The sequence below is a fragment of the Dendrobates tinctorius genome, unplaced genomic scaffold (assembly GCF_039654945.1).
Source record: "Dendrobates tinctorius isolate UK_male_01 unplaced genomic scaffold, ASM3965494v1 ptg000332l, whole genome shotgun sequence".
Taxonomy (NCBI): domain Eukaryota; kingdom Metazoa; phylum Chordata; class Amphibia; order Anura; family Dendrobatidae; genus Dendrobates; species Dendrobates tinctorius.
In genome coordinates, this window is record NW_027361998.1 from 17568230 (window position 1) to 17580253 (window position 12024).

The window sequence follows — 12024 nt, forward strand, 5'->3', positions numbered from 1 at the left end:
ACAGGCAGCTGTGCCATCGAGCGTGTCACATATCGCTCAGATATCAGTGGGCCTCACACAATCCACAAGTGTCCAGTGTCCAAAAGTGTACGCAGAGATTCAAAATCTCCATTATCCTCTCGTCACTTTGGTCACAGGCAGCTGTGCCATCGAGCGTGTCACATAGCGCTCAGATATCAGTGGGCCTCACACAATCCACAAGTGTCCAGTGTCCAAAAGTGTACGCAGAGATTCAAAATCTCCATTATCCTCTCGTCACTTTGGTCACAGGCAGCTGTGCCATCGAGCGTGTCACGTAGCGCTCAGATATCAGTGGGCCTAACACAATCCACAAGTGTCCAGTGTCCAAAAGTGTACGCAGAGATTCAAAATCTCCATTATCCTCTCGTCACTTTGGTCACAGGCAGCTGTGCCATCGAGCGTGTCACATAGCGCTCAGATATCAGTGGGCCTCACACAATCCACAAGTGTCCAGTGTCCAAAAGTGTACGCAGAGATTCAAAATCTCCATTATCCTCTCGTCACTTTGGTCACAGGCAGCTGTGCCATCGAGCATGTCACATAGCGCTCAGATAACAGTGGGCCTAACACAATCCACAAGTGTCCAGTGTCCAAAAGTGTACGCAGAGATTCAAAATCTCCATTATCCTCTCGTCACCTTGGTCACAGGCAGCTGTGCCATCGAGCGTGTCACATAGCGCTCAGATATCAGTGGGCCGCACACAATCCACAAGTGTCCAGTGTCCAAAAGTGTACATAGAGATTCAAAATCTCCATTATCCTCTTGTCACTTTGGTCACAGCTGTGCCATCGAGCCTGTGACATAGCGCTCAGATATCAGTGGGCCGCACACAATCCACAAGTGTCCACTGTCCACAAGTGTGTGCAGAAATTCTAAATCTCCCCTGTCCTATAGACACCTTGTACCTTGTTTTACATTACTATATAGTTTGTTGGACTTTGTCTACATTTCTACCAAAAATGAGGAAGGCTGGTGGAAGAGGCCGTGGAATTGGGCGGGGGTTGGCAGCTGGTAATGATGGTGTTGGTGATGGATCTGATGGTAGTGGCAAGAGCAAAATAGGACCAAATGCAGGAGGTGCTGACCCTGCGTCATCGTCTGGCTACATAAGGCCTCGAACGCTTAGTTTTCTAGGAGTTGGCATACCGCTTTAAAAGGCAGAGCATCAGGAAAAAGTTTTGTCTTACATTGCTGACTCAGCCTCCAGCTCTATCGCCTCCTCTTCTTCAGTTGTAAAAAGTAAAAGCACTGAGTCATCATTGGAGGCTCATGTTCATGAACCACACCTTTCCTTGTGTCCTTCACCCCAACCAAGATTGAAGGATGACGCAGGCCATACTACTGATTACTCCATGGAGCTGTTTTCACATACCATGCCTGGATTATCAAGTCAAATGGTGAATTACCCAGGCCAAGATGAATCTGACATGGAGTGCACTGATGCACAGCCGCTGATGGATAATTCTGCTGGTACATTCACTCAGAGCACTACATTGTCCTCGCAGTGTACAGAGCCAGATTTTGACCCTGATGAGACTCAGGTGCCCCTTCCCGCACACTATACCACCATACACGGTGACACAGAGAAAGGTGCACATGACATAGAAGAGGAGGTGATGGATGACCCAGTTGTTGACCCAGATTGGCATCCATTGGGGGAAGAGGGTGCTGCTTCCAATAGCTCAGATGAGGAGCATCCACAGCAGACATCGACATCGCAACAGCTGTTATCTGGCATGCCCAGAGCACTCCAAAGACAGGTTCCAAACATCAAAAGAGTTGCTGGACAGCTTGTCCAGAGGGTCAAAAGATCACAGCGTGCTAGGCCGCAAAATGTCTGCCAAAGTAGGAAGAGTGCAGTGTGGCACTTTTTTGAACAAAATCCTCATGATCAGGCCAAGGTTATCTGTAAGAAGTGCACAAAGACCTTTAGCCGAGGGAAAAATCTGAAAAATTTGAATACCAGTTGCATGCTTAGACATTTAACCAGCATGCACTTGCAAGCGTGGACACAACACCAAACCTCAAGTGCCACATGTGCAACTGATCACAACGAAGGTAGTCAGCAACGCTACATTGTTTCCCCCACTGTAAGCCCACCGGTTAGCACAGCAGCAAATGTTGAGGTGTCGTTGCAAGGCCACAGCAGTCAGGGAATCCCACTGTTATATCAACGAAAGACTGATTCTAGGCCATCAGAAAGAACACCAACTCCATCACCATCATCAACCCTCTCTCAGTCCGCCCTGTCCACCGCTACTTCCACCATATGCAGCTCTCAAGTCCAGCTCACCCTCCCAGACACTATGAGTAGGTCAAGAAAGTACTCAGTCTCTCATCCGCGTACACTGGGTTTGAACGCCCACATTGCCAAACTAATCTCGTTTGAGATGATGCCCTTTCGGTTGGTGGAAAGCACAGCTTTCCGCGAACTCATGGCCTATGCAGTACCACGCTATGACCTACCCAGTCGCCACTTCTTCTCTCGCAAAGCCATCCCAGCCCTCCACCATCATGTGAAAGACCGCATTGTCCATGCACTCAAGCAGTCAGTGAGCGGAAAGGTGCACCTCACAACTGATGCATGGTCCAGTCGGCATGGCCAGGGCCGTTACGTGTCCATCACTGTGCACTGGGTTAATGTGGTGGATGCAGGGTCCACAGGGGACAACGGTGGTGGGACAGTGCTGCCTAGCCCACGGTATAGGAAACAGTTGGCTGTAGGCGTTCGACCCTCCTCCTCCTCCTCCTCCAGAAGCGAAAGCTCGTCCACAGAGCGCAGTCGTACGAGCACTCCATCTGCAGCTGCCAATGTTGCACACGATGTGTCCCCCTATCGAGCAGCTAGTGGAAAGCGTCAGCAGGCTGTGTTGCAGATGATGTGTTTGGGCGACAGACACACCGCCGAGGTGCTGGCCGAGTACTTGAAGCGACAAACTGAGTCATGGCTGGGCAGTGTACATCTTGAGGCAGGCAAGGTAGTTATTGATAACGGCCGTAATTTTGTGGCAGCCATAGCCCTTTCAAAACTCAGCCACATACCTTGCTTGGCTCACACCTTGAACCTGGTGGTACAGTGCTTCCTCAAAAATTATCCGGAGTTAACAGCCCTGCTCCAGAAGGTGCGAAGACTGTGCGCGCACATCCGCCGGTCGCCTGTACACTCCGTTCGTATGCAGAAGCTGCAGCGATTGCTCCACCTTCCCAACCACCGCCTCATTATCGACATTGCAACAAGGTGGAACTCCACCCTGCACATGGTGGAGTGGCTGTGCGAGCAGAGGCAGGCCATAATGCATTTGTGGGAGGATACACGGCCAGGCACTTTGAGAGCAGACATGGAGTTGACAGGCGTGCAGTGGTCGAAGCTGAAAGACCTTTGTAAAGTCCTTCAGTGTTTTGAGGAATGCACACGGCTGGTAAGCGCAGACGACGCCATCCTAAGCATGAGCATCCCACTTATGCGTCTGCTCATGCAAACTTTGATGCACCTTAAGGAGCAGGCGTCTGCAGCCAATGTTGATGAGGAGGAAGAGGAGGAGGGAATCCTTGATGACATTCAGCCATTGTCTGCTCAGGGACCTCTCCTGGACGAGGTGGAGGAAGAAGTGGAGGAGGAGGAGGAGGATGATGGGGATGATTACTTAGGGGAGGAGGATGCATCTCGTGGGGCAAGTGAAAATGTTGGCGTGGCAAGGTCTGGTACAGGGTTTGTGCGTGACTGGAGGGATGTGGATTTGCCAGAAAGTGCTCCTCCACCCAGCACTCGCAGTGCATCATTGACACCGGGAACATTGGCCCACATGTCAGATTATGCCTTGCGGATCCTAAAAAGGGACCCCCCGCATTGCCAAAATGATGAACGATGACGACTACTGGTTGGCCAGCATCCTGGATCCACGCTATAAAGGCAAATTACAAAACATCATGCCACAGGAGAACCTTGACCTAATATTGGCTAATAAACAAGCAACTCTGGTAAATCGGTTGCTTGAGGCATTCCCAGCACACAGCAGCGGTGATGGTTCTCACACGAGCCGTACGGGCCGGGGGCAGCTTGGCAGAGGTGTTCGTGGTGCACACAGCAAAAGTTGCGTTGGAGACAGGGGTTTCATGACAATGTTGTGGACTGATTTTTCAAATACCGTTCACACAACTGGTAATACTGCATCGATGGAAAGTGACAGGAGACAGCAGTTGTCAACTATGGTTACAAACTACTTTTCCTCCCATATCAATGTTCTCCCACACAGGTCATTCCCCTTTGACTAGTGGGCCGCTAAACTGGACACCTGGCCTGAATTGGCCCAATATGCCTTACAGGAGCTCGCTTGCCCAGCTGCAAGTGTGCTATCGGAAAGAGTCTTCAGTGCAGCTGGATCAATCCTGACAGAAAAAAGGACCCGTCTGTCAATCCAAAATGTGGATGATCTAGCCTGCATTAACATGAACCACGCATGGGTTTCCAAGGATTTTGTCCCACCTTCCCCTGATGACACATAGGGTGACAGAAAAATGGCTTGCTTTGGTCCACCTCTTCCTGGTACTTCACCTATTTCGCCTTTTGCATCAGTTGAATGTCCAACATCAACATATGCCACTTTCTAAAACTCCCTAACTGTGCTGCCTCCCCCCCATGGCCGGGGTCACCACCTAGCGCACGACACCGTGCGAGTGCCGTTGCCCTGGACAGGTGGGTAGGCCGACTCTTGGGCGCGGGCACTGGCACAGGGTCCCTCATAGTGCAATCAAGTGTCTCTGACGGTGGTGGTGCACACCCGCCGTCAGACACACCGCTGTACTATGAGGGGCCCAGTGCCAGTACCGACGCCCACGAGTGGGCCCCCCTTGCTTGGCAAGGGCCCCAGCATTTGCAATCTTTACCTCTCCCTGCTCCTCCGCTGTGTAATCTGGGCCGTCAAATCCATACTGTGCCTGACACCGTCTGAGCCTGCCTCCTGAGACATATATTTTGAATGTGTACGCTATCCATACTTGTTATCCAGGGATACGGTACCCTTTCTAACCTTTGTCCAATGACGTGCAATCCATACTGGGCCTAACACCGTCTGAGCCTGCCTCATGCTGTATAGACATATATTTTGAATGTGTACGCTATCCATACATGTTATCCGGGGATAAGGTACCCCTTCTAACCTTTGTGCAATGACGTGCAATCCATACTGGGCCTAACACGGTCTGAGCCTGCCTTATGCTGTATAGACATATATTTTGAATGTGTACGCTATCCATACATGTTATCCGGGGATACGGTACCCCTTCTAACCTTTGTGCAATGACGTGCAATCCATACTGGGCCTAACACGGTCTGAGCCTGCCTTATGCTGTATAGACATATATTTTGAATGTGTACGCTATCCATACATGTTATCCGGGGATACGGTACCCCTTCTAACCTTTGTGCAATGACGTGCAATCCATACTGGGCCTAACACCGTCTGAGCCTGCCTCATGCTGTATAGACATATATTTTGAATGTGTACGCTATCCATACATGTTATCCGGGGATACGGTACCCCTTCTAACCTTTGTGCAATGACGTGCAATCCATACTGGGCCTAACACCGTCTGAGCCTGCCTCATGCTGTATAGACATATATTTTGAATGTGTACGCTATCCATACATGTTATCCGGGGATACGGTACCCCTTCTAACCTTTGTGCAATGACGTGCAATCCATACTGGGCCTAACACCATCTGAGCCTGCCTCATGCTGTATAGACATATATTTTGAATGTGTACGCTATCCATACATGTTATCCGGGGATACGGTACCCTTTCTAACCTTTGTGCAATGACGTGCAATCCATACTGGGCCTAACACCGTCTGAGCCTGCCTCATGCTGTATAGACATATATTTTGAATGTGTACGCTATCCATACATGTTATCCGGGGATACGGTACCCCTTCTAACCTTTGTGCAATGACGTGCAATCCATACTGGGCCTAACACCGTCTGAGCCTGCCTCATGCTGTATAGACATATATTTTGAATGTGTACGCTATCCATACATGTTATCCGGGGATACGGTACCCCTACTAACCTTTGTGCAATGACGTGCAATCCATACTGGCCCTAACACCGTCTGAGCCTGCCTCATGCTGTATAGACATATATTTTGAATGTGTACGCTATCCATACATGTTATCCAGGGATACGGTACCCTTTCTAACCTTTGTGCAATCACGTGCAATGCATACTGGGCGTGAGAACGGCTGGCGAGCTGTTAAGCAAGCTACAGCACCTGTCCAGACAAGTACAGGGATTCCCTAGCGAGGAGACTTATTTGATTGTTTTCTATGTTGGGACAGCAATTTTTGGGGCGCACTATACTCTGGAGAATGATAGATGGGGCCCACCATACACTGGAACATTCCAAAGGTGGACATCAGACACTGGAGCAGCATTTACAGGGCCCATTATACACTAGAGCATTAGAAATGGGGCCCATTATGTTTGGAGCATTATTTGGGCCCATAAGACAGTGGAGCTTCATCCATGGGGACCAACATATACTGTAGCATTATGTGGAGCTCATCATATACTGTTTCAAACATTATATGGGACCAATGATTTTGTATGGAGAAATAGATGGGCCTCGTCATGAGATGTAAAAAGTGAGGTATTTTTCATTGTACTATACCGCTATTTCTCTGCCGTATCGGAGCATGATGTGTTGTGGTATGTGTTAAAGGGGCGCTCTTTCGCCCAGGGCACATGAAAACCTGCAGCCAGCCCTCCCCCCCCACAAATTTAGCCAAATAACCCCCATTTTTCAGTGCGTAACTTGTATTATGAAGTTAATTAAGGTTGACAAGCTTAAGTAAGAAGAATTGATGCTTTTGGCATTGAAATGGGCACTGTAGGTGTGTTTCCTGTCCTCCTCTCACTGCCGACTTTTATTCCCCATTGACTTACATTGGGATTCGTGTTTTGGAACGACCCCGACTTCCCTATAATCGGACGATCTTGCTCGACCCGACTTTTGGAAAAGTCGGGTTTCACGAAACGAAACGCGACCATAAAAAAACCAAAAGTCGCTCAGCTCTAGTGACAACCACTACACTTCAGAAACTCCATGCAAAGATAAAGATGTTTAAACATGCTGAAATGAACTTGAAAAAGAAAAAAACAGCCAGCCAAAGTCAAGAGGTCTTCCTCTATGTCTGAAGACAGGACAAAGTGCATTTTGCAACACAGGAACCTTTCATTTGTCAGGCTATTGGAGAAAAAGAACAAACAGGGAAACAAAACCATGCTCCACAAAACATTCTCATGCCTTTGTCCAAAAGCCAAAAAGAAAAAGCACCTAGATGCCTGCTTTCCCACCTTGATCCTATCAGGTGTTACTTGAATTAGGAACACTTAGACACTGTCAAAAACACACATGCTTGCCAAAAGCAAAAACGGGTAGAAATAATCACATTGGTAAAAGTAATGCTCATTAAACCAGCAATAGAATATGCTAACTAAGGCTAATTAAGCCGACAATATACGTTTGTGATGAAAATAAAGAAAAGCCACATGTTTCTGCCCGGGATCAAAACAGGGAACTTTCAGGAGGATGGCAAACAGGACAATCACTACACTACAGTAACCAGACAAGAGCGTTTACTGTGGTCATGGCAAGCGTTAAAGATCAAGCACTCATTGTCAAAAGCGCAAGTTTGCAAGAGGAACGCTGTGTTTTTGCCCAGTTTCGAACTGAGGACCTTTCGTGTGTAAAGCGAACGTGATAACCGCTACACTACAGAAACCAACCGATTCAAACAAACAAAAAATGCTGTGGTCATGGCAAGCAATAAAGAACAAGCACTGAAAGTCAAAAAGCTCGTTTTCCAAGAGAAAAAGCTGTGTTTCTGCCCAGTTTCGAACTGGGGACCTTTCGCATGTTAGGCGAACGTGATAACCACTACACTACAGAAACCGGCTGCGGAAGGTTACTGTGGTCATGACGAGCCATCGAGAACAAAGACTCAACGTCAAAAGCTTTAATATCAACGCCTAATGTCATGCTTCTATCCAGTTTCGAAATGGGGACCGTTCGCGTGTGAGGTGAACGTGACAACCACTACACTTCAGAAACTCCATGCAAAGCTAAAGATGTTTAAACATGCTGAAATGAACTTGAAAAAGAAAAAAACAGCCAGCCAAAGTCAAGAGGTCTTCCTCTATGTCTGAAGACAGGACAAAGTGCATTTTGCAACACAGGAACCTTTCATTTGTCAGGCTATTGGAGAAAAAGAACAAACAGGGAAACAAAACCATGCTCCACAAAACATTCTCATGGCTTTGTCCAAAAGCCAAAAAGAAAAAGCACCTAGATGCCTGCTTTCGCACCTTGATTGTATCAGGTGTTACTTGAATTAGGAACACTTAGACACTGTCAAAAACATACATGCTTGCCAAAAGCAAAAACGAGTAGAAATAATCACATTGGTAAAAGTAATGCTCATTAAACCAGCAATAGAATATGCTAACTAAGGCTAATTAAGCCAACAATATACGTTTGTGATCAAAATAAAGAAAAGCCACACGTTTCTGCCCGGGATCAAAACAGGGAACTTTCAGGAGGATGGCAAACAGGACAATCACTACACTACAGTAACCAGACAAGAGCGTTTACTGTGGTCATGGCAAGCATTAAAGATCAAGCACTCATTGTCAAAAGCACTAGTTTGCAAGAGGAACATTGTGTTACTGCCCAGTTTCGAACTGAGGACCTTTCGCATGTAAAGCGAACGTGATAACCGCTACACTACAGAAAACAACCGATTCAAACAAACAAAAAATGCTGTGGTCATGGCAAGCAATAAAGAACAAGCACTGAAAGTCAAAAAGATCGTTTTCCAAGAGAAAAATCTGTGTTTGTGCCCAGTTTCGAACTGGGGACCTTTCACATGTGAGGCGAACGTGATAACCGCTACACTACAGACACCGAATCCAAGCTCTAACTGTGGTGACAACAAGCAATCGAGATCAAGAACTGAAAGTCAAAAGCTTGGATACCAAAGGGTAACAGCGTGTTTCTGCCCAGTTTCGAACTGGGGACCTTTCTCGTGTTAGGCGAACGTGATAACCACTACACTACAGAAACCAACCGACTCAAACAAACAAAAAATGCTGTGGTCATGGCAAGCAATAAAGAACAAGCACTGAAAGTCAAAAAGATCGTTTTCCAAGAGAAAAAGCTGTATTTCTGCCCAGTTTCGAACTGGGGACCTTTCGCGTGTTAGGCGAACGTGATAACCACTACACTACAGAAACCGGCTGCGGAAGGTTACTGTGGTCATGACAAGCCATCGAGAACAATGACTCAACGTCAAAAGCTTTAATATCAACGCCTAATGTCATGCTTCTATCCAGTTTCGAACTGGGGACCGTTCACGTGTTAGGCGAACATGATAACCACTACACTACAGAAACCGGCTGCGGAAGGTTACTGTGGTCATGACGAGCCATCGAGAACAAAGACTCAACGTCAAAAGCTTTAATATCAACGCCTAACGTCATGCTTCTATCCAGTTTCGAACAGGGGACCGTTCGCATGTGAGGTGAACGTGACAACCACTACACTTGAGAAACTCCATACAAAGCTAAAGATGTTTAAACATGCTGAAATGAACTTGAAAAAGAAAAAAACAGCCAGCCAAAGTCAAGAGGTCTTCCTCTATGTCTGAAGACTGGACAAAGTGCATTTTGCAACACAGGAACCTTTCATTTGTCAGGCTATTGGAGAAAAAGAACAAACAGGGAAACAAAACCATGCTCCACAAAACATTCTCATGCCTTTGTCCAAAAGCCAAAAAGAAAAAGCACCTAGATGCCTGCTTTCGCACCTTGATCCTATCAGGTGTTACTTGAATTAGGAACACTTAGACACTGTCAAAAACACACGTTTGCCAAAAGCAAAAACGGGTAGAAATAATCACATTGGTAAAAGTAATGCTCATTAAACCAGCAATAGAATATGCTAACTAAGGCTAATTAAGCCAACAATATACGTTTGTGATCAAAATAAAGAAAAGCCACATGTTTCTGCCCGGGATCAAAACAGGGAACTTTCAGGAGGATGGCAAACAGGACAAACACTACACTACAGTAACAAGACAAGAGCGTTTACTGTGGTCATGGCAAGCATTAAAGATCAAGAACTCTTTGTTAAAAGTGCTAGTTTGCAAGAGCAACGCTGTGTTTCTGCCCAGTTTCGAACTGAGGACCTATCGCGTGTAAAGCAAACGTGATAACCGCTACACTACAGAAACCAACCGATTCAAACAAACAAATAAATGCTGTGGTCATGGCAAGCAATAAAGAACAAGCACTGAAAGTCAAAAAGATCGTTTTCCAAGAGAAAAAACTGTGTTTCTGCCCAGTTTCGAACTGGGGACCTTTCGCGTGTGAGGCGAACGTGATAACCGCTACACTACAGAAACCGGATGCAAGCGCTTACTGTGGTGACAACAAGCAATCGAGATCAAGAACTGAAAGTCAAAAGCTTGGATACCAAAGGGTAACAGCGTGTTTCTGCCCAGTTTCGAACTGGGGACCTTTCGCGTGTTAGGCGAACGTGATAACCACTACACTACAGAAACCGGCTGCTGAAGGTTTCTGTGGTCATGACGCGCCATCGAGAACAAAGACTCAACGTCAAAAGCTTTAATATCAACGCCTAATGTCATGCTTCTATCCAGTTTCGAACTGGGGACCGTTCGCGTGTGAGGTGAACGTGACAAGCACTACACTTCAGAAACTCCATGCAAAGCTAAAGATGTTTAAACGTGCTGAAATGAACTTGAAAAAGAAAAAAACATCTAGCCAAAGTCAAGAGGTCTTCCTCTATGTCTGAAGACAGGACAAAGTGCATTTTGCAACACAGGAACCTTTCATTTGTCAGGCTATTGGAGAAAATGAACAAACAGGGAAACAAAACCATGCTCCACAAAACATTCTCATGCCTTTGTCCAAAAGCCAAAAAGAAAAAGCACCTAGATGCCTGCTTTCGCACCTTGATCCTATCAGGTGTTACTTGAATTAGGAACACTTAGACACTGTCAAAAACACACATGCTTGCCAAAAGCAAAAACGGGTAGAAATAATCAAATTGGTAAAAGTAATGCTCATTAAACCAGCAATAGAATATGCTAACTAAGACTAATTAAGCCAACAATATACGTTTGTGATCAAAATAAAGAAAAGCCACATGTTTCTGCCCGGGATCAAAACAGGGAACTTTCAGGAGGATGGCAAACAGAACAATCACTACACTACAGTAACCAGACAAGAGCGTTTACTGTGGTCATGGCAAGCATTAAAGATCAAGAACTCATTGTCAAAAGCGCTAGTCTGCAAGAGGAACGCTGTGTTTCTGCCCAGTTTTGAACAGAGGACCTTTCGCGTGTAAAGCTAACATGATAACCGCTACACTACAGAAACCAACCGATGTAAACAAACAAAAAATGCTGTGGTCATGGCAAGCAATAAAGAACAAGCACTGAAAGTCAAAAAGATCGTTTTCCAAGAGAAAAAGCTGTGTTTCTGCCCAGTTTTGTACTGGGGACCTTTCGCTTGTGAGGCAAACGTGATAACCGCTACACTACAGAAACAGTTGGCAAGCGCTTACTGTGGTGACAACAAGCAATCGAGATCAAGAACTGAAAGTCAAAAGCTTGGACACCAAAGGGTAACGCGTGTTTCTGCCCAGTTTCGAACTGGGGACTTTTCTCGTGTTAGGCGAACGTGATAACCACTACACTACAGAAACCGGCCGAGGAAGGTTACTGTGGTCATGACGAGCCATCGAGAACAAAGACTCAACGTCAAAAGCTTTAACATCAATGCCATGCTTCTATCCAGTTTCGAACTGGGGACCGTTCGCTTGTGAGGTGAACGTGACAACCACTACACTTCAGAAACTCCATGCAAAGCTAAAGATGTTTAAACATGCTGAAATGAACTTGAAAAAGAAAAAAACAGCC

The 12024-nt window shown here is 46.4% G+C and overlaps 4 non-coding genes across 4 annotated transcripts; all 4 read right to left on the minus strand.

The window, feature by feature from the left end:
- Nucleotides 1-7900: 7900 nt before the first annotated feature.
- Nucleotides 7901-7973, minus strand: TRNAV-AAC (transfer RNA valine (anticodon AAC)). The gene has a single exon. It is a non-coding gene; the product is annotated as a tRNA-Val (tRNA).
- A 1267-nt stretch (nucleotides 7974-9240) lies between these two features.
- TRNAV-AAC (transfer RNA valine (anticodon AAC)) lies at nucleotides 9241-9313 on the minus strand. The gene has a single exon. It is a non-coding gene; the product is annotated as a tRNA-Val (tRNA).
- Nucleotides 9314-10409: 1096 nt separating this feature from the next.
- On the minus strand, nucleotides 10410-10482 carry TRNAV-CAC (transfer RNA valine (anticodon CAC)). The gene has a single exon. It is a non-coding gene; the product is annotated as a tRNA-Val (tRNA).
- An 86-nt stretch (nucleotides 10483-10568) lies between these two features.
- Nucleotides 10569-10641, minus strand: TRNAV-AAC (transfer RNA valine (anticodon AAC)). Its single transcript has one exon. It is a non-coding gene; the product is annotated as a tRNA-Val (tRNA).
- Between the last annotated feature and the right edge of the window lie 1383 nt (nucleotides 10642-12024).